This window comes from Panthera onca, chromosome B4 (genome assembly GCF_046562875.1).
Source record: "Panthera onca isolate mPanOnc1 chromosome B4, mPanOnc1 haplotype 2, whole genome shotgun sequence".
Lineage (NCBI taxonomy): Eukaryota > Metazoa > Chordata > Mammalia > Carnivora > Felidae > Panthera > Panthera onca.
The window spans coordinates 84,201,579-84,225,382 of NC_138345.1; positions in this window are offsets into that span (position 1 = coordinate 84,201,579).

A 23,804-nucleotide genomic window follows, 5' to 3' on the forward strand; every position below is an offset into this window, starting at 1 on the left:
CCTTTATTGGCATGCAATTAGCCTCATAATTGACCCACATTGTGCTTAACATGGGGACTCTAATTTCTCATTTCTCATCAGATGTTGCTTTAAAAAAATTATATTCTCAGCTCATCCTATCCTCTTCTCAACTTAAAGTCTGGCTGGCTTTTTGAGATAATGTTCAGGACATATCTGTCTGTTTCGTTGTGTTATTCTGCCATCTTCCTTTCTCTGTCACAGCCGGCCAGTGTTTCAGTTATCAGTCAGTTATCTGTCGCTGCATAGGAAATCACTCCAAACTTTGCGGCATCGAACAACAACTTTTTTATTACGCTCACTGACTTTGTGGGTCAAGAATTCAGACCAGAAACAGAGGATATAGTTTATCTCTGCTTTAAGGTGTTTGAGATTCAGCTGGGAAGGCTCAGACAGTGGGGAGTGACTTGAATAGCTGATGGCTGGAATCATCTGGAGACTTCTTCACACATATCTGGTGCCTGGGCTGGGCTCCCTTACATGTTGGGCTTAGCTGGGGCTCTCAACCAGAATAAATACATGTGGCTGTTCATGTGCTTGAGCTTTCTCAGAGCATAGTGACCTCAGGGTCGTTGTACTACTTACATGGCAGCTTGGGACTGTAAGAGCAGGTGCTCCAGTAGCAAAAGGCAGATGCTGCAGGACATGTTATGACCTAGCTTCAGAAGTCACATGGAATTACTTCCCTTGTGCTTTATTGATTAAGGAAGTCATAAGCCTGCCCAAATTGAAGGGCAGTGGGCATAGATATCATCCCTTGATGGGAGGAATGTTCAAGAATTTATAGCCATGTGTTAGGACTGTCATACAGCAGTGGATGTTAGATAGGTTTCTTATCTATGTGAAAAGCCTAGAGCCAGCTACAAAGGGCATCCTAGACATTGCTCATCCTAGATGTTGCTTATATGAAGATAGTAAGCTAAAGATGCATTGACTTTTTGAATGACAGGCAGGGAGTGGAACACACACACACACACACACACACACACACACACAGAAAGATATTTAAGAGTACTGGAGATAGAGAGACAGCCATGCTTAAAAAGGAGGGTCCAAGGCCTCTGGAGGATGTGCTTCAGGGAATGTATGTACCTCTGAAATGGTTGGAAACATTTTGTATGTGTATTTTTGGGAGCATTTTGTTCTTGTGTGTGTGTGTGTAGTATATGAAGTCCTTCACCTCCAAAAGTTTAAGAAATACCAATTTGAGGCAAGAAAATGGAGACTAGAGTTGTGTGAGGGAAGATGTTGTGCATATTTCATATCAGGGAAATGATTTTGTGAGATGTTGAAACTAAAATAGGTAAATCGGGCAGGTTGGGTGGAAGTTTTGACGCATTGGTCCACAGACTCAGGTTTGCCAGAAATAATGTACTTAAAATTTTCTGTGCATCAGTTTAAATCTCGTTCTAAATCCTCACTCTGCTGAGCTCCCAGCCCCTCACACCAACCCTGCTGATGTGCCAATGATTTGCAGTTCTATTCACAGCCAGACACAAGGACGCCTGATGTTTGGTCCTTATTGGTCATTAACCAAGCATTTGTGATCTCATGCCATGTGGTTTCCTCAGGTTCAGACATCACTTCTAGGCCATGGTTAGAGCCAAGAGTCCTTGAGAGGTTGGGAATTGGCCGCTCAGGAGTCAGTGAACTGTGGTAGTTTTTCCTCTAATATCTTGCCATTTCCCATAAACAGGGAAATCTTGTGACCCATCGACCTTCATCTTCGGTCCACTTTGAGGTGAATTCATCATTTTCTCTCAACCTGTCAGAATCATAGTCCCCTCTTTTCTCCTCCTGTTCACCTGGCACAAAATCGTCAACAATCTAGGGCTTTTCTAAAAACAGAAAGAGTAGATGACTTCCAGGAACTTCTGTTTTCTATTCTGTTACTCTCCTGTGGTAATGAAATGCAAAGCCTTCTACCTGCTAGAAATGGGGATGGAAGAAAGATTAGAGACAAGAAAATAAAGATTATTATCTCAAAAACATGTCTGCTACTTGAGTCCCACTTCATTGGTAGGTGGTAGTGAAAATCTTTTGGCCTTTTATTTATGCTTATTGTCTTATGAACTCAAAATGGCCATTCAAGACATAGTGCCCACATTCCAACAATCTATGTGTTGCCTGTCCTAACCCTAGGCGATCTTCTTGGTTTATCTCAGGTTCACTTGCATAAAGCACTATAATTTGGTAATCCCAAAGCCATCATATCACCATAGAATCTCAGAATTTGAAATTCGAATGTAACCTTACCTTGTACTTCATGTCTCAGGTTAAGGAAAAAAAAGTCTTCATACCCTGAGAAAAGAGACAAACAAGTAAAACCAGGGCTACTCTGTCTAGTGCTATTCCCTAAAGCGTTTGAAATTTTGATTGCTTTTATGTAAGTCATTGATGCTTTGGTTCTGAATTTTCCTTTCCTAAAAGAAGACAAAGGTCCAATCCCTGCTTTGCATGAACTATACTTCTAGCATTTCTAACGATGGTCATCCAGCCTTGCCACTTCTGAGGTGGAGAATTCACCACTGCTAAAAAGGCCTCTAACAATTTTGGTCCACTCCCATCATTAGAAAATTCTTTTCTTATATTGAGTCAAATTTGTTTCCTTGCAACTTCCATACATTATCTTGGTTTTGTCTTCTATAATATAAGCAAACTTAGTCTTTCTTATTTATTTGGTTCTTTTCAATATGTGAGGACAGTAATATAAACTTTCTCTTTAAAAGAATCTTCTTTTCTGCCAATGAAACAGTTACTTCCTTCAACTAACTTACTTCTCAAATAAGGTGACTTCCACAACTGTGCTTCTCTTGGGCATTCTGTTACAGATGTAACAGCTAGCTCACAGATTTGTCTCTCCCATGCCCCTGCTCCCTAAGGTCGAGGACTCTGCCTCTTGTTTACCACCATGTTACTGGTGTCTACTGTGATTCCTGTAGGTACTCAATAAACATGAATTGAATTAATGAGACTACAAAGTGTAGTACCTGGAAATAATGTACACTGGTTGCTGATAAACAATTTCAATATTCTACCTTAAGCTTCCCTATGCTTTCCACATTTTTTACAATGGGAAGGTATTGCTTTTGTCATCTGAAAAGTAAAACAACAGCACAACCGTATTTTTTCACATGTTGTACAAGACTGGATATGATATTTCAGATATAATTGACTAATGCAGACCCTTGTGGAGTTATTACTTTCCTTGTACTCTTGCTGTACTACTTCTGTAGCTGTTTAGTGTTGCCTTAACCTTTTCCAACATGGCTCATTCAAAACATTTGATTTGTTTCTGTTTTGTACAAACCACCCTGATAGGTCTCAGGCAGCTTGCTCTGCCGCTATCTTGAATAGAGCTTGCATTTGTCATTCCTGTAGGTATTTTGCATGAGGGAGGAAGCGTGGGGAAAACACAATCATCTCTATTGGTCAAGTTATCCTCATCCTCAGATTGTGAGTTCCTTAAAGTGGAGCTCTTTTTTCTTGGTCACTTTTGAACTGTGTGCTTGTCACATAGTCTTCAAAAGATGAATGCATCTTGAACATCAAGTAATCTTACTCAATTTTCTGTCCTTTGAAAATAGAATATGCTTCTTGACAAATAAAACTGAGTGCAGCACTTTCTCTAACACCTATGAACACTGTAACATCTTCCTACACCAGGGAGGTGATCATAAACTTATGCTTTCTTCTTTCTACTGGTATTTAAAAATACCTTCCCCACATGAAAAATATGAAATAAAAGCTTCAAGAGGGCAAATATCATTTTCCCAGAGTTTGGCACACAGCCTAGGACTGTGCCTAGTATTTATTTAATGCATTATAATAGCTAATATTTGCAGCAAGCCATCTACACAGAATGCTTTACTTGCATTTTTTCATTGAATATTCTCAGTAACATAACAGATATTATTTTACCTAAAGGGGTTCTACTATTTGATCCATTTTATTGATGAGAAAACTGGCTTAGAGTGATTAAGTAGGTTATGGATATCAGATGCCCAGTGAGTAGTCAGTTGAGCCAGGATGTGAATCCAGAATCTCAATATCAGGAGGTGACTTCTTACCCACATGCTTCAGTAGTATCTTAGGTAATTGAATGACTAAAACACTTTATATCATTCTGGACTATGACCTTCCTAGTACCATTTATGCAGTCCATTTCTGCTTATTTACCTTGACTTCTAACTTTTTACCTTCAGGAATGAGTTCAGTATATTCCAGGAATGACAGGAAGGCCAGTGTGGCTAGAGCATCAAGAACAAAAAGGAGATGTGTGGGGGATGATGGGATTGGAGAGAAACGTGAGTGCCAGAGCACAGAACCTTTGGAGAACTTTGAATTTTATGTAAGCAAAATTGAAAGTCACTGGAGGCTTTTTAAGTTAGATCTAATTGGATTTAAACATTGTATTTGCTGTTGTAGATGGGGAGTAGTTGGGGCAAGAGAAGGAGAGAATGTAGAGTTGGTGCGGCCACAGTAAGGATGATGAAAGTGCATGGAATTGGAATGCATTTTGCAGGTAGAGGGCTTAATAGATGTTTGTTGAATTAATGAGTCTGTGATGGGTATAAAACACTCAGCAAGTGTTGGTGTGTAGTTATTGGTGTGTAGTAAGTTCCCAGTCAGTGGTGGTGGTGATTATAATCATCATTATCCCTCCACTTCTGACAGATGACATGACAGTATTAACAGTCATGACTGATCAACTTCCTACTCTGTACTTTATCCTTGTTCCTTTCGCCCTTGCTTCTTACTCTACAGAAGCTACTCTCTTAACGTGACACCCAAACTGTTGAAATCAGTGTAATTTTATTTTTCTTTCCCTGATACCTCCCTGAGTCTGACTTCCTGCCCCTTGAAAGGCCTTGACACCTGGAATGATATACTCTTCTAATTCTTCTTGCACATCTCTTGGGGTTCTTTCTCTGTGGCTCCTTTTTCTCCTCCTGCCCTCTCAGAATAGAGGTTATCCAAGAATCTGATCTTAAGACCTTCATTCTTATATGCCAGGTCCAGAAGACCAAATCCTCATCTCTGACCCTATTTCAAGGTTAGTTCTTCATTTCCAGTTGATACCTTTTTCTTCCAAAGTCATGACTTAAAACTAGAAGAAGGGAGGGAACTTTATCTGTGTCCTTCAGTTTGCCACTGAACTTTATAAAATATATATAATTGGAAACCTAGGGAGGCATGCAAAACATAATTTATCAAGGATAGATTCTTTTAGAGAACTAAATTTCTGTTGAGGGAATTAGGAAAGAGTTTTCAATTTGGCCTAAAATATCCATTCTTAAAATTAATCTTATATGTGCTTTTTTTGGGCTAGCCTATATGATATTCATTTTTACATCTTGAATAATTCATGTACCACTGACCAGCACAATAAAATATCTCATTTTAAGCATCTATCTACATTTCCTAACTCAGCTCTCAATTCTAATTACTGTACTACTCACTTTCTGTTTCTCGATGGGAAGAGGAATCCTACATAGAACTGAACAACAGGTAATGAACTCCATTAAGTAGGGCTGACTGAGTGAGGCTTACTAAGAAGATTTAAGCACAAATTGAATTTTCTTTCTTGAGTTAGACATTTCATAAACTCTTAAATGGGCAAAAGTTTATGCATAGATTTGGCAGACTTTGAGGTGGGGGACATATACTACTATCTTCCTTTCTAATCTCAGGGGCTCTCTGTGATCCCTTCCTATTGGATCCTGGCACACACTTCTTTTCTAAACTATGTTGTTCCTAATTAACATGGGTTTTGGAAAAGGGAAAGGGAAGAGCTGGTTGGGTGGCTTCCCCATTCTCTTGTAGGCTAGTACATGTTCTTCTAGTACCATAGGGCAAAAATTCTGCTATATTTAATGATTTGGGAGATTCTCAGAGCATTTCTGAGAGACTCTTAGGGGATATAAAATATAGAGCTCTGCTGGAGAGAAGCAGGGAGAAGGGAAGCTATTCTTGTAGTCTACTCTTCAGATTTCTGCTTTGGACACAAATTTCAGGTTCCAGGCTGAAAACCTTGCAGTAGATGAGGGGGTCAGGCAACTTTTGGGTTTCTCCAAAAGCATACAGGCTGTACACAGTGGAGGCCTATAAAGGAGTATCCCCCATGGCATCTGGATCAGGGCCTCACACATATTGAACTCTTCATCATGGTGGAATAAATGAGCAAATGGGAATTGGCTCTTTTTACTTTGATTTTCAGAAACATTGAGGATGTCAATGCTTACTGGTCCTGAGTTGATTTGTATTATAGTCAATAATTAGAAAGTGATGAAATTGGAAGGAACAAGACTGCCCTTTTTCCTTCTATCTCAATTGACAAGATATTCAAAATGCTCCATTATAAGAATTTCTAGCTTCCAAAGTTCTCTCTATTAGATCCTTCCATGAGAAAAAGTAACTGTTTAATGTTGTTTTTCCTTTTATTCCCATTTCCTATTCCTATCCCCCCACCTGCTCTTCAATTTATAACGATGTTCATATTTTCTGTGATCTTTTTGCTTCTATATTTTATAAAATATGAGTTATTATGTTGTGTGCATTAATTATAATTTACATGGTATTGAGCTACACTGTTATTATTATTATTTTAACTCTTTTTCTGTGAAGACTATAATTTACCAGCTAACTGGGTAAATATCCAATCCATAATCTTTAAAATTAAAAAAAAAATTAAAAAATGTTTATTTACATTTTAGAGAGAGAGAGAGAGAGAGAGAGAGAGAGAGAGAGAGCCTGAGCAGGGGAGGGGCACAGAGAGAGAGAGGGAGACACAGAATCCAAAGCAGGCTTCAGGCTCTGAGCTGTCAGCACAGAACCCAATGTGGGGCTTGAACTCATAAACCTTGAGATTATGACCTGAGCCAAAGTCGGACGCTTAACCGACTCACCCACCCAGGCGCCCCTCAGTCCCTAACCTTTAATGCTACCCGGTCCTCTGTGGCGGACATCCATCACATTTGATCTATTCACTCCTCAGTAGGATCCTCAGATTGCCTATGATTTCCTGCTCCAAAAGTGGTATTGTGGCAAACATGCTGGTACCTTTCACTCTCCTGATGTATATGATAATTTTGCGGAGCACATATACTCAGAAGTGGGATTAATAAGTCATACGTGCAAAATTGTATATTTAACTTAACTGCAGCCACTTTCTCTCCGGAATGCGTCCCTAGTCTGTCTTCCCATCAGCAGTTATGAAAGTTCCTTATGCTCTGTGTTTCTGACAGCTTGGAATTATCCAGCTCTGCACTTTTTGCTGGTCTAATGGATAAAAAGTGATATTCCATTATTGCCTTAACTTAGGTTTTAAAACTGAATATGTTTTTACTAATGTTTCTTTTTATATGTTGACTTTTTGTGTTTCACCTTCTGTAAATTGTTTTCTTTGCTTATTCTCTGTTAGGGTTTCTGTCTTTTCTTTGTTGAGTACAGGAGACTCTTGTCATTTTTAGATATTACAATACCTTTTCCAAATCTGTCATGTCTCTGTTAACTTGGTCCATGACATGTTTTGTTGAAAAAAATCTTTAATTTTTGTAAAATGAAATTAATGTTTTTGGCCTAACATTTTATACCCTTGGGGTAAAGAGCTTTATTAAAGTTTTATTAAGGTAATATTTTTATGACAATAAAAAGGGATAGAGAAAGTGTTTTTTGATAGTTTTATGTCAAACAACATTTCTGCAGAGTTGAACATGAATGTCTTCTAATAGCACTAGGATTCTGCATTACTATGAGTAACTGGAGGTTTCTGTAGACCTAGGTAGAAAATGAGGTTTGCTTGTGGCATGTGTGTTAAAGAGCTCTTGTACCTAAGTGGAGAGGCTTTTTGAAGAAGAATCTTATTCCCGGCAAACTCTAGCTATTTGGCTCAGGGTTTTCTGGCAAAGAAGCTTGGACCTGCCCAGGAGCTGAAGAATTTAAATGCCATTTTGTCCTCCATTCATCCTCCACCGAGAAACTTTTTCTAATCAATTCTTTTTAAAAATAAATGAGAGAAAGACTGCACTTTGAAGTCACGATGGTTTATAATTATTAAGTTTTTTATTTTCCTTTTTTGACCAATTATTATGGACTAAATGTTTGCATCTTTCCCTCTCCAAATTCATATGTTGAAATCCTAACCCCCAATACGATAGTATTATTAGGAGGTAGGGTCTTTGGGAGGTAGTTAGGTCATAGAAGTGGAGCCCTTATGAATGGGATTAGTTCCTTATAAAAGAAACCCTAGAAAGCTTTCTCTTGCCCTCCCCACCATGTGAGTGTATAACCAGAAAATGACTATCCACAATCCAGAAGAGAATTTTCACCAGAACCTGACCATGCTGGCACCCTGATCTTGGAGTTACAGCTCCCCAGGCTATGGCATTCTATTATAAGCCTGAACCGAGTAAGATACCAGTCATTACAATTAGTGAGAAAGATGTAGCTTGGTCCCCAAGACACTAGATAGTGAATAAGTTCAAGCGTTACTCATAGTTGCAATGAATTTGGAGGTGTAGTAGATTGAGTCATGACCTCCCCAAATTTGTATCTACTTGGAATCTCAGAATGTGACCTTATTTAAAAATAGGACCCTTGTATATATGTAATTAGTTAAAGTTCTTCAGATGAAATAGCCCTGGATTCAGGGTGGGCCCTGGACCCAATTATTTCAGGAGAGGAGAGGACACAGAGATACACATAAGGAAGGAGGCCAACTGAAGATGGAAGTAGAGATTGGAGTTACGTGGCTGCAAGTCACTGAATTCCAGGAACCTCCAAATGCTGGACAAAAAGGAAAGATTCTTCCCTTGAGGCTTCAGAGAGAGCATGGACCTGCTGAAATCTTGATTTTGAACATCAGGCCTCTATAAATGTTTCTATTGTGGTAAACCACTAAGTCTGTGGTAGGTTGTAACATCAGCCTTAGGAAGTTAGTGCAGGTGGAGTGATGATATGTCTGTTTTTCAGGTTGCAGATGTCCAGTGGTTACTGGTACCTGGAGAATCAGGTCCAGAATAAGGAGACTGGAAAGACCTCTGGGGAACCCTCCTGCTAAGAAAGTTGTTTTTATTAGTTATTGTCACTCAGAAAGTTGCCTGGTTTGATGTAAAGACTTTGACACTCAAGGTCAGTCCAAATAATGTACTAATTTTCCACCCTATAAATCTGAGACTCTTGCCATGACAACTCAAGTTTCACCTCATGCTCCAGGCATTCCATGTGGCAGATAATCTCCAGTATCCTCTCTTCATAGAAACCCTTCCTTTCCCTTAATCTTAGGGGCATGTAAATGGGCAATGGAGGTGAGGAGGGGAACAGTCAGGGGGATAAGCCTCACCTGAATCTTGGTGGGAGGGTTTATCCAGCAGAGGCCCCATGAACACCATTAATTCATACAGTAGTTTTTTGTTGAGAGGTTTGTGTATGCCAGGCACTGGAGAGGCACTGGAGAGAGCTGACTTCTGGCTTGATGTTCTTCTCGGGTTTTCTCCTCAGATCCATGTGATTGATGTGAATGATTGCTAAGCATTTCTAAGGTTGAATCTTCTCTATGTGAGGTGTCTCTGTACACAATGATGCCCTGGGCTTTGGTGATAGCCTGATGCTTCCTTTCTGTGACCTCAACAAACCATGCTCTGAATCTAATCTTTTCACTCCTTTTTGTGGCCTTTTGGGTGTGTGGGGCTCATCTGTCCCCATGGCATACAGCTTTCTCTCTCTCATGTCACAACCTCAGGTGAGGGGAAGTTACAGACCTTTGAGAGCCAGCTGAATTTTAATATTTTCCACCCAGTGTCTAGGCTAGGTACCTCTATCTCCTTGATTCATCTCTATGGTAACAAGATTCTCTTGGAACCTGACAATAATGTCTCAGGATTATAAACTCTAACACATTACTGTATACTTTAGGAGTTTTTTCTTGGCTACCACTCTCAAGGTTATTTCTAACTCTTTGGCAAAGATGCAGACACCAGAAGGATATTGCTGTTACTGAGAGACAAGTGTGCCAAAAAGTAGAAACTGCAGCATTATGGGAGGCAAAGCAGATATGACTTAATTAGATACATATAAGTAAAGAGGGGAAATTGAGATATTCACTGTCCAGGAGAGGAAACTCATAGTGGGAGAGCAGTGAATGTGAGGAAAATATTTTATTACTGGATGAATGATCTCAGCTGAAAAAGTCTGGGTGGCATTGAGCTGGCTTGGATACCTCCAGGCTTGGGTGAGCCCAAAGCTAAGGGTATTGCAGGGATGTTCAGGCACACAGGCTGGGTCTCCAAATAGGCCTTTCAGAGTCACATTCCATTTGTGGAGAGTAGATCTTGGGTCCTGTTCTTCTCGGGTTTTCTCTTCAGATCCATGTGATCCATATGAGTGATTGCCAAGCATCTTTAAGTTTGCCTCTTCTCTACATGAGGTGCCTCTTTGTACAAAACGATGTCCTGGGCTTTGGTTCATCCACTGTCAGGTCCTTTAGATGTGGTGGGAGGAGGAGTTGGTCAGTGTTCTGAAGGGGCTGTATGGAGGCTCAAGAAGACTGATCCTCAGACATCAGAGTGGCACGGGAGGCTCAGGGCCAGCCTTTGCTCAGTAACTGCATCTGTAGGAATTTTTCATTTCAGTCTTGGTTCTTGGAGCTAACTTTATTTCAGCTTATTGGAAAGCCCACTATTGATTCAGATTACCAAACTCCACCTGACATTTAGACCTCTTCACAATCTGACCTTTCTCTTCTTTTTAAAGCTTAATTCTCACTGCATTTCTCCATGTACCTGTCATCAGTCACAATCATTCCCTCACCATTTCCCATATGTGGCCTTCGGTCAACTGATACTAACCCATTGCTCAAACTATTCCTTTTATGTAGAATGCCTTCTCTTAATTAATGCCTATGGAAGTCCTACACATTCTTTACATCTCAGCTCAAATCACCACCCTTCCCAGATTCTCCTGGGGGATTTAATATCTTCCCTCTCTCCTTTCCCCTTCTTCCCAAACATTGAACGTCTGTTACATAATGTATCACATTTTTGTCCCATGCTGAAGTTATTTTACACACATTTCTGGTTTCTTGTCCAGGTTGGAAGTATCATTTTTTTGTGTGTGTTAAATCTATATAACTCTGTTGTACCTAAGACAGTGCTTTGCATGTAGAGACACTCGATTAAGTTGGTTGAACTGAACTCTCTAAAGTTGAGGTAAATCACAGATGTGATTCCATATTGAATGTAGAAGACTGAATGGATTTTCAACACTTAAAAATACTTCATTAACGCTTGGTACAACATCCCACAAATCTTCAGATTCTTTTTCTTGGCTCAGCTCCACTTCCTGACCGCAGTCTTTGGCTTCAGGTCTTCCTTCAGTTTCTGAAGGGCCCCAGGCACACCCTTCATGGGATCCTGGTTGAGCTTGCTGTGCTGGGCTGCATGGCTCACTTAGCAGCCCAGAAGGTGTCCACACTCCTGCAGGCCCTACCTGCTCTTGAAAATCCTTGCTATTAGGCTCTGTCTACCAAGCTGATTCCTGTGTCTCTAATCCCCTTACCAATGTATCCCAGAGTATCAGATCCAGGGGTGTATAATGGTTAAAAACATGGACTCTGGTCTACTGTTTTTTTGGGCTCGAATTCAGACTCTACCACCTACTATGTGTTATCTTGGCATGGATACTTAACACTGCCAAAGAAACTTCTCCCATGGTAAAATAGAAATCATAACATATCAACTCATAGAATTCTCCTGAGGATTAGAGGAGATGCATGTAAGCACTTAGAGCCTGAAACATAGTCAGATAGGCTCTAAGTGGCTCCTATTCTTGTCCCTTTTTCTATATTTTTTTTGCAAGTATTGTTTGGCACTCTTATTTGTATTATGCCCTATAAACACCACTTACCGTGTCCCTCTACAAGATCCCCAATCAGAGATACTTTATATGTATTTGAAAGATAAAGATAATTCTATATCTTCCTCTGACTAATCCCTATCTTTCCCCCCCCTCTTTTTGTTTTCAATATTGCTAATATACAAGGCCTTTCATTTCTATTTTTATCTAGAAACTAATACCCTCATTGTGGAGCTATTCCCTCAATTTTACACTAACTTTTATGGGGAAAGATGTTTTATTATTGTTCTCTGGTATAAAAGAGCAGAGATATAAATTGGGCATCAAGAACAACCCTGTTCCCACAGTACACCAAAAAAAACCCCAAGCAAATCATAAACCTGTAATGCACTTGGGTTAGTAGAGACGAGCCTCTGAAACTGAAATTCCCCTTGTGCTTAAAAACCTTCACAAATGTAAAATGAGTAAACTCTTAGAGCAGTTCTTTCAGATAAGCCCTTAGGTAGACACACTCTCTGCCACAATTTTTGAATCCACATCAATACTGAAGGCTTGCTGGCCAGCCTATTGTCCTGTCCCTGAATTATGCATCCCATCTCCCAATAAGGCCTGAAGTGATGCAGGAGGTAATTGATCGAAGGGCTTAATCAATGTTCAATAGAGGAAGGAAAGTCTAATGAACACAATATAGGACTGGGAGCTCAGCCAGATCTAAATTCCAATCTTTTCTGAGCCTGTACAGAAGCCTAACTAGGTGATTTCATGCCTGGAGACCGTTCATCCAACTGCTTCAGTCTCCCCACAGATGTTATTCTGCTCCAAGCTTCCTACTCACATGGGCAAATGGTTGATGAGATCAAGAGAAAAAGACACATAGCAGCAGCATGAGGGCAGGACCTGTGTTTTTCATCATTGTTTATCCCAGGTCCCAGTGTGTGCATGCATGTGTATGTATGGATGTGTGTAGGCAAGTGCGTAGGGGTGCACTTGTGTGCACTTCTCTCCCTTGGTCTCTCTGTTTATTGATTCTGTTTCTGACCTTTAACGCTCCAACATTCATTCAATCAATGTCTATATACTGAGTACCACTCTCTGGGGGGGTGTGTGCTGGTGACCAGGAATTCAGATAAAATATAAGAAGAAATCTCACCCACAATTCTTAATGATATATTAGAAGAGAAGTTTTGGCTTTATTTTCTTTCTTATTTTTTTATGATGGACATTTTTAGACATGCAATAAAAGAAAAGGAAAAAACAGTGAAACAAATCTCAATGTACCTATTATCCAACTTCAAAAATCATTAGTAAATGGTCAATCTTGTTTCCTATTTGCCTTGATCCACTAGTTTCCCATCCTTCACCGCACATACATACAGACTAGGTGATTATGGAGCCAATTCCAGTGTTTGCATGCAACCTCCTCAGGAACTTCCTGGATGTGATATGAAACTGACTGCCAAACACAGATGATGGGGAGAGAGGAAAGAAACGGAGGCCACTCCAGATTGGCAGGTGGTAGGTTTAACAAGCAAGGGGACTTATATATGAGGCTTGTCTTAGGTGGCTGCAAGATAAACAGATCTCAGCACCCACCCACCAGAATCTTAAAAGTTTGTAGGGAAGCCTTTACTGAGGTCAGCCATGTATACACTGTCCAGATGGTTTCAGCACCCGTTTCCATCTCAAGGCTACAACCTTGGGGCAGCTTCTGGGAGCAGGGTAGGCAAGTAGAACACATATTCCAAGGACAGAAAAGGAGGTGAGGAGCCTCTCATTGCCTGAATTCAGCTCATGGGTCATCTGGCAGTCATGTCTTTTCAGTGACCTCCTCCAACATTCTATTTGGGCAGGACAGTTTTGATTTCCCTAAATGGAGTATGAAGAAAGGACTCCTGTCTTGCTGATGTTCCTTCTGTTTGTGACCTAGCAGCACCCCCTTCTCACCTTCAGATGTTGATTTCCACATTACAGAGGCCCGTTGAGAGAACCTCAGTCAGACCAGGCCCCTGGAAAAGCCCACTTACCCCTAATGCTTTTGTTTTCAGAGAACGCCGTACCTCCAGCAAATTTCGAGAAAAGGGCAATGACATTGGGTTTGGGTGTGGGGCAGGGCAGGGCTAATGACCCTGTCCTGCAGAGTAGATGTGAACCTGAGGGCTGCTCTGCATGGCCTCATGCCCGTGGCTCCTCCTGAACTTCCTTCCAGCAGCTTCCCAGGCTCCTTAGGCCCAAGCTTGACTAAAAGTGTAGGTCTGTCTTGAACTGGATTCTAGACCATTGACATCTGTGAGCGTTTTCTTGTTCTTTTATAGGAATATAGTGGTTGGGATTAAGGTCAAATCGGCAGGAAAGGAGCTTGAGAAACAGGAGTATATCGAGAAATAGGAGCTTGAGAATTAGAGGAGTAGTAATAATGGCAAAAATAGTAACAATAAAACCAATGCTTACTGAGTTTACTCTATGCGGGCACTGTTCCTAGTCTCTTACATGCACTCATCTGTTGGAACAATTCTATAAAGTAGGTAGTATTATTGTCCCCAAAGCACAGAGAGTTTAGATAACTTGGCCACGGTCACATGGCAGCAAGAGGCAGAGCTGGAAAACAAACTCTGGCAGCCTAGTCCAGAGCTCACCCTCTTAACTGCAGTTTTTCTGGGGTCTCATGAACAACTACTAGCCTCTAGGGGAAAAACTATGGCAAGTAAAAGGTAAGGGCAAGGAAGAGAGAAAGCTATCTAAAGAAATGAATAAAAGGGGGGTGTCTAACTGTAACAAATGTACCATACTAACACAGGATATTAATAATGGAGGAAACTGTGTGGGAGGGGATGGGGGTACGTTGGAACTATGTACTTTCTGTGCAGTTTTCCCATAAGCCTAAAACTACTCTAAAAATAAAATCTTAAAAAAAAGTGGGGTCTTCCCAAGATAATATTGAGTGATAAATTGAGGCAATTGGCACGGTTGAAATCAGAGGTTGGAAAAATTAAAACTTTCATGTTTAGGGGCACCTGGGTGGTTCAGTCGGTTAAGCATCCAACTTCGGCTCATGTCATGATCCCGCGGTCCGTGAGTTCGAGCCCCGCGTCGGGCTCTGTGCTGACAGCTCAGAGCCTGGAGCCTGTTTCAGATTGTGTGTCTCCCTCTCTCTCTGCCCCTCCCCCCGCTAATGCTCTGTCTCTCTCTGTCTCAAAAATAAATAAACGTTAAAAAAAATAAAAAAAAACAACTTTCATGTTTAAAGACCGTCAGGTGAGGTTCCTCAAAAACCGAATTCCTTACCACTTATAATACATTGCAAGGATCGGACGAGGTTCGTGTATGTGAAAACACTGAGTTAAGATGGAAAAGTTTCATATTTCTGCTGACTTATATTTGCCTTTTTCTTGGGCCTGTGTCTCTTCTCTTGTGGTTTCTGTCTCCTGCAAGTATGTCCTGCCAAGCCAATCTCTGTGCTGCTGAAAACTGGTTCCTTGTGTCCTGTGTTGTACCTGTAGTTTTGATTCCGACCTCATCCTTGCCCAAAGAACCTCTGCCCCAGAGCGACTCTAAAGGTCTGTCTGCTCCCACCAACAACCAATATTGAAGATGGAGGTGAAGTTGAATGTGCACCTGGGTTAAGGTGAATGGTGTGGATTTTCAAGCAGCATCCTGCTTCCCATGCATTTTCGTGAGTATGACTAGGCAGCCACGCACCCCATAATTATTGACTTATACATTTCCATCTTTCTTGTTAGTAAAATGGATTGAGTAACCTCGGTTTCTGGTTTTCCTTGGGGCTAATAGGACTGAGAGCTGAGATATTTGGATTAGTGTGCTATAAGTAACAAAACAAATATTCCCTAAAGCAGCAAGACAGTGTCTAATTTTGCTTCTCTGCATGACCCACGAGGAGATCCTGAAGGACCCTGAGTAGGCACATCAAAGTTTTTACTTAGCTAACTGGTTCAACTTTTATGAGTAGATTATAAAACCACAGGGCAGAACTCTGACATCTTCATTAGGTTTTATAGCTCTGTGTAGACAGTGCTTAATAAATAATAGAGGCAGTACTGCTCAATTGATAAAAATAGATCTTACTACATAGAGAGCATTTGGGAACCATGAGGATTAAGTCACAGTTTATTCTATATATTGTAATTCAATCATACGTCAGAAGTTTTAGCCGTGGGAAATTGCTAGAACCATAAAAGCAACAAGTCACCCCTCTTTCCTTTACCAGTTTTGAGGAACATGTAAAATAATCTGAGAATAAAATCAAAACAAGGGAAAAATTAAGCTCACATGTTTACTAGAGGAAAAAAAAAAAACCCAAAGGTATAATTTAGGAGAAACAAAAGCATGATGTTTGAGAGTACACAAATTTCGAGAATTGTTTCCAGGTGCTACAAGTGACATTAAAAGCTATTTTTTGGATGTTAGCCCACAAAAGTTGTTTTCCCATGAACGAGATGTTTGGGTATGCATGCTACCATTGTGTGAATGTGCAGTTGCCCCTGCTTGAAGACTCTCAGATACTCTGGAGCATCTCTTTTCAGTACTGTATTTCCCACCCAAGGGTCAACACTCATGTGAGAAACACCAAAATCTGGATATGTCTCCTAGACCCTCAGGTCCGCCAGCTGTGGCTTCTCCCCAAACTGTAGTCAAGATTGCTTGGCCTCTGTCCTCTCCTACCCTTTTCTTTGCTTTCTGTCTATGAACATTGTCACATTCTCAAAATGGAACCCCGTCTGGAAGCTTTAAGGCATCTGGTCGTAGCTTCAGTTCCTGGCTTTGCTTCCATTGGACTTGCTTCTGACTCTCCTCGTGGCCACAGTCACAGATGTAATATTTTCTCAGGCTCTTCATGTCTGTTTGTTCAGCATGTGACACTCAATGAGACAACCCACTTTTTATTAATGGCTGTGGCACTCTGTGGCCATTTAAAATGTATAAGTCACTTTGCATATTTGTGAGCATACAAGGCACAAAAATAAATTAGAGCCAAGTAATCCCATTGCTCTCATGTCCCCAACCTTATGTGAATAATTTCCATTGCATATTAGGGTTATAGGCTTAGCTAATATGTTTTCTTTCTTGTCTTCTTATCATGTATCCTGGGCATTGGATTTTAGCCTTTTTTTTTTTTTTTTTTTTATTTTTTTTATGAGGTGTGCCTTGGTGGTTATTTTCTCTCTTTGGGATGATCAACATGAAGAACCATTACTATTAAGACAAAATGCTTCTCACATTGTCTCGTACCATGCTGAACTCCACGGGTTTTGTTCTGTTGGGAACACGAAGCCCCAGCCTTAGACTTCCTTCCATCGTGCATGAAAACACTAGCTAACATTTATATAGTGCTTCTCATTTTTCGGCATTCACTTAATCTTCACAACAATCAAATGATGAAAATACTGTCAATTTCCCTCATTTTATACATGAGAAAATTGAGTGACAAGAAAGTTGATTAATTGGCCCAATGTCACACAGCCCATAAGTTCTGGCATCATGATTCAAACCACATGGCCTGGCAATAGCAACCATGCTTTTGACTCCTCACTGCCCTGTATCTGATGATGTGGTTGATACGGCTTATGCAGTAATGTGAAGGCAGGAAGTCTGTGAGGCTTAGATATGAAGTGTGATGCACTGGTAAAGTTTGCACCTTGTATTACAGAAAGTGAACTGGAATAGTTAGTGGAAACGCCAAGAGGCGGGGAGTTTTGAGTTTCTCATAATCTTTATCAATCTCTGCCCCTTCCAACCTATACCAAATGAATACGCAATCCAAGGAAAAAGAATGTGCTTGCCATGAAATATATCATCAAAAGAATTTCTAGTATTCCGTTCCAACAGACTGCTGCCTGAGGCCCTCCTTTATAGAAATTCCAGAGCCCCCTCTGTTTGGTTTATAACAGCTTCAAAGGTTACAGATGGTCTCATTGCTCTAAAAATAAATATCTTGTAGATCTTTGAAACTCGAAACCCAGCCATCTCTTGGTACACTCTTGATTAATGGATTCATGAAAGTCACATAAAAATCAGCTTCTAAAGGGTTAGCATCTTTGATTAATATTGAATTTAGGCCCTTGCCTATTTCTTCATTTGTATGACAAATTTTTAACTTCTGAGGAAAACTTCTAATAACTTTTTGTGTTAGTTTTTTCACGAAAAGTTCAAAGCCAAAGCAGGTAGTAGCAGCATTAGACTACAGTAATGGAAAAAAATCCACATAATTAATCATTGCTTCAACAAACACACTGGCATTCATCCAAGAAAAGGGAAACTTTCTTTAGAAGAGAGTTTGATACCACAACTTATGTTTACCTTGATTAATAGCCTCTTTGGGAAACCCAAAGCAAAAGAAGATTATTAGTGGAATGTTCTGACTCTTTCTTTGCCAGATGCAAATGACAGGCTGAATTCTCCAGGTGTGGAGATTGAATTTTCAGAGTGGGCTTTCTGGGTCCTTAGATTATTTGCTTTCAAATACCTGTTTTTTTTTTTTTTTAAATTCATGAATTATTTATGAGCTATCATATTTCACACAATTCTCAGGGATCTAGTAAGCCTCCAACTCACTGATTGATTCCAGATCATGTCGAATATTACGACTAATGTCTGCTTCATAGTTCTAAATAAAAATGCCCTTTCATGTAATTTGCCATTGGAAATGTAGAATGATATTTTCAGTCGTATCGAAAAGAGTGTGCTTTTATGTACACACACACACACACACACACACACACACGTACGCACACATGTAGCCATCTTCTTACATGTTTTTATAGTGGTGCCACAGTCTGTGGAACTGAAAAAGGTAAACCAAGCAAGACACTGGCCCTGTTTACTATAATGAAGGCCACTTTCTTTTCCTTGTTAAGTATTACTAGCATATCAAAGTACAGTAAAATTATTACTAATGATTCCTGGAGGGAAACAAATGGACACAATTAAAATTCATCATTTTCCCTCTATCATTGAATAGCATATCATATTTTAGCATTCATAAGAAAAGTAGCAGGCATTAGTTAAATGAACTAATAATGAAGTTGAACGTAGAAATGCCCTCAGGCCCACTCTACTGAAGTTGTCAATCGTGTTAGGCAGGGCATTGATATCTACACATCTGACAGGCCATTCTTTCTGTGCAGACCAAGTGGACAATAAAGTCCTAGAATACACTGAAACTTAATAATTAAAAGAATTGCATTCACTGGGAGAAAATGATTGATAACAGCAACCCAACTGAAAAAATTATGTCCATATTGAATATCACCTACAGATAGCTGTAAGTATCATGAAGGATGCACAGAGGAAAAGATCATAGTCTCTGGGCTCCCGGAAAATTCACATTCTAATTAATCACAGCGATCAACCTGCAGCTTCCTCTGCTGACTTGGAGTATTTATACAGCCTCTTGCGTCTGCCCAAAGCTGAATCTTTTCATGTATTGCTCAGGAAAGTTCATTCGCTTCTTAGAGTGGGCACAACACGATTTTCACTGGAGTTTTATCACCCAGGCACTGGCTTGCTGGACAAGTACTTGCTTTGAGTTCTGCCCCCTTGTGTTTCATATGTGGAGTGTCCCAGGGCTTTGGTCCTTCAGGAGTTTTATTCGGCCTTCTGTGGTGGGAAGAGTAACTTCCTGTTTGGGGTCTGAGATGAAAACAAAATCATCCACTGACAGAGATACAAATGCCAGGGCACTTCAACTGTAAAGTCATCAAGTCTCTCCTCTCCTCCCACCCAAACCTCAGAGATTTGGTGTCCATCTTTTAGCCATTTCATCTCTATCATCAGGTAGGCCGTGCAAGATTCCGTGACTGCTTCTTAAAATGCTAGAATTCTGTTGAGTATATTTCCATTCAACTAGGTCTCTTCATACACAATGCAGTACTCTGGGTATGGGGGGATGAAAAGGATACTAAACTCCCCCTCACTTTTTAAAATTTGACATTGATTATGTAAAATTCTCAAATCTAAAATAGCAACAAATGCTTAGATTGACATTTCTACAAAAGTAAAATTCTTATAAACCAAATCACCCATCATCAATATATATAAACTTATATATATATTTGCTTATAATGGTGTGTGTGTGTGTGTGTGTGTGTATGTATATATATATACCTCCCCAAAGAGCCTCACCCCCAAATAAACAAGTTAACTTGTATTATTTTTTAATTTACTTTAATTTTTAATTTTTTTAATGTTTATTTATTTTTGAGAGAGAGAGAAACAGAGCATGAGGGGGAGGAGGGGCAGAGAGAGAGGGAGATAACAGAATCTGAAGCAGGCTCCAGGCTCCCAGCTGTCAGCACAAAGCCTGATGTGGGGTGTGAACTCACGAACCATGAGCTCATGACCTGAGTGGAAGTCAGTCACTTAACCAACTGAGCCAGGTAACTTTTAAATTGACAAGATTAAGACAAAAGACTGACTAGGAGATATATAGAAAATACTAACTGATGAAGTTGAACTCATTTTAAAACACGGCAAACCACCAAGAATGGTTCCAGAAAAGCTTTCTTTTCTTTTTTAAACAATGATATCCAAATGTGCTGGTTAACCCTCCTGGCAAGTTACAAAATTCAGGGGCTTAGAAGAAGAGAAGTTATATTAGTGGTGAATTTTTTTTTTTTTTTTTAAATCAGTGACTAAAAGTGAACATTTCCTACTTAGCCACCAAAACGTTCTCTGGATTTCTGGCCTACTAGAGGTCAAGCCACTGATTCATATTTCACAGCTCCTTTAGCTTTGATTCATAAATCTTAAATTTCTCTAATTGCTACTGGATAAAGATAGCTGTAGAGAGTCATTTTCTTAATGATGGAAAAACTCCCTGATAAATTAGGTGTCAAAACTCAGGGAAAGTTCTTATATTATCATGGAAGATAGGTAGGGCATTTCAATAAATGTGTTCATGGAGAAGTGACAAGATCTTCATGTATATTCTAGACTTTGGGGATTGATTTTTTGAGCTAAAGCCATTCTTGAAAGGACAAGAGTGCTTGAAATAAGCCTTATTTTATTTTGAAATCTCAAAACCAGAAGCTGCTTACACAAAGTCTCTACGGGGTCCTTGGTGAGTAGACACAGTGAGGGGGGTGGTATTTCTGTGACAGTTGCTGTTGTAAAGTATCATCGTGTCTCTTTGCTTAACATGTACGCAGTACTTAAGCAGCCACATGATTTGTTACTGCTTTGCATGCATAAGGTCTGATCTCATGAAATATGCTTCTAGAAGAGGCAAAACAGCTAACAGAAGAAAATGCAGTGCCCTTCATTGTCATCATCTGATACTGTAAAAAACCTTTGATGCCTATAAAGGATTCCCTGACTAGAAACCACTTCCCAGGGGAATAAAAGGCAACTGAGGCCACAGTGAGTCACCCATCAGAATTCTGTCAGGGGTCCAGGAGTGCCCCTCAGTTTGTACCCTTATGGCTTTCAATATTTCTTGGTTTTGATCTCATCGTGTTTTTTTTCCCCTGCTACCATCATGGGCCATTCTTCATCTTGCTCTGGCTTTCCGGTTTCTGCAATTGAATTCCTCTTTTCTCCAAAACTCTCATTCCAGGATTTGCTTCCTGGATTTTGCTTTCTAATTTATCTTCACTCCTTGCTCTGACTTTTGCATGCGTTTGAAGCCAGCTTCCCTGGTGACTATGCACATCCTTCTCCCTGCCCATTACTGGGGTTTACACGAGCACTGATTGTGGAGGAGGATGAGTTCCAATGTCCTTAGTAGGGAGGACAGTTAAAGAAATATTTTCCAGTATTTTCAAAACACAAAGAGAACACATAATCTTCCTTTTTTATTGACAGAGTCTTAAATAAGGATCTCAAATATATATTTTTCCTCTAAGCAAGATTTGCTTCTAAGATTTTTAATGTAATCTGACAAAGTGATATCTTGACTTATCTGTGCACTGGGTAAATAGGGCATCAGGAAGGAATAGGGCAGAGGGAGGGAACAGTGTCACATTTTGATTGATGTTAAGGGCAGCCATGGTTTTAAGTGAAGTCTTCACTTCATTTTTAGGTTATTTAAGGCAGAGTTCTTGTACCTCTAATTAACAGGTATTTGCTAACTTTCTATTAGGAAAAAATTGTTCTAGATGCTTTACATTTGACGGGATGCTAAAAATGATAAGGTATATTCTCTACTTTCAAGGAGCTTATACTTTCTTGGGAGAGATAAGACATAGGCTAGGTAAATTATAAACCAGAAACGAAACATAAGATGTAAATCGTATGAAACTAGCACAAAATTTGGCATGCTATATTTAGTGTTTGTTTTTTTGGTAAGGCCAAGTAATACCTATTTTCATCTTCTTGCATCTAGTCATAAAATCGAACCACTTTTTTTTTTTAAGACTTTTGTGAGGTTACGATTAAACTGCATATAAAGTACTTATTAGTGACTTTTAAAATTTGAGCTAGTGAGCTAGATAACTCACTACTTTTCAAACTTGCAACATTTATGATTGTTTTAGGTATAAGAATGGCTAACACACAGGTATAAAATCAAGAGCCATATATATTACATAGTTGTTTTAATAATATTAATTATATTTTTTTCCCTTTGTTGTGTAATTGTAATAGGGAGACATTAGATACTACTAATGACTGTATGATATCCAGGTAAGACTCAGGAAAGATAGGTTCAAGAACTGTGAATAGGAACAGAAAATCCAAGGGTTTTCTGGTTAGGAAAACATGAGGGTTCCTGGTCAGGAAAATGATGTCACTGTAATCCCCAAAGTTAAGAAGTAGAACAAGATTGTCAAAGTCCTTGACAACAAATTGATTCTGTGACCCTAAGGGAGGCTGAAAGAAAAATTGAGATATGTCAGCAGGATACAAGGGGACCTCAAGGGAAAACTGACATTGATGCCACAGAAGGCATCTGCTGGTCCTGCTCATTTCACTGCACACGATTTTGTGCACCTGTCATGGATAATAATAATGAAAATGAACTCATTTAGGAAATCACTCTCTTTATCTCTGCATGGACATATCTCAAAACTTCATCCAAGGAACAGTATTTGAAATAAGTCACTTAAAATGACAACATTGTTAGACCTAAGAATATCTTATACGCCAAACAAGTTTGCCTTTGAATAAAACCGAAACATTTTCTAAACCAAGAATTGGCGTAGCCAGCTCATTTTCAGAGGATACATTGCTATATCTCTTTTTCCTTTGCTTTCTAAAAGAAAGTCAGGACCTTTTAAAGTGACAGGTTAGAAGATGTTTTGATTTGTCCTCTTTCCCACCTTCCCAATTCCTAGGAAATATGAAAGACTTTTTATGTAGTAACACTAATATCTATTCATTTACCCTTATGTCAAATGTATTCACAACTCTGAAGCACAAAATAGCATATAAATTACAAAGGAAATAGTGTGCTTTCTCATTTATATTCTTATCTTCAAATTCTGACTATCAGCACAAGTTTAAATGTAGAATTTAAAACTGAAAAGGACTGTAAGATCACCTCATCCCAGGCTTCTTATTTTACAGATGAAGAAACAAGCTCGAGAGTGACCTGTCCAAGGTCACAGGCACTGTGAACAGAGCCCCGACTGAGGGCTTTTGACTGTCAACTCAATATTCTCTTTATATCACACATCCTCTTAGGCTAAACCGTGGAAAAGAAAACTTCCCCAGAATGTCACACAAAGTGGAGATATCATCTCACTTATTTTTCTTTGGCCACACATTTGTAATCTGTATAAGGAGACTCATGTAAAACAGTGCTAGCAGAAATGTTACTATACTTCAGGACTTAAGCATTGTTCCTCTTGCAAATATATAAGATCATACCAACTACTTACTTAGAAAGGGAATTCTCTATTTAATTATACAAAGGTGCCCTCATAATCAGCCATCAGGAGGTCGTATGCCTTGTAGCCCTATCGGGCATAATCACAGACCCC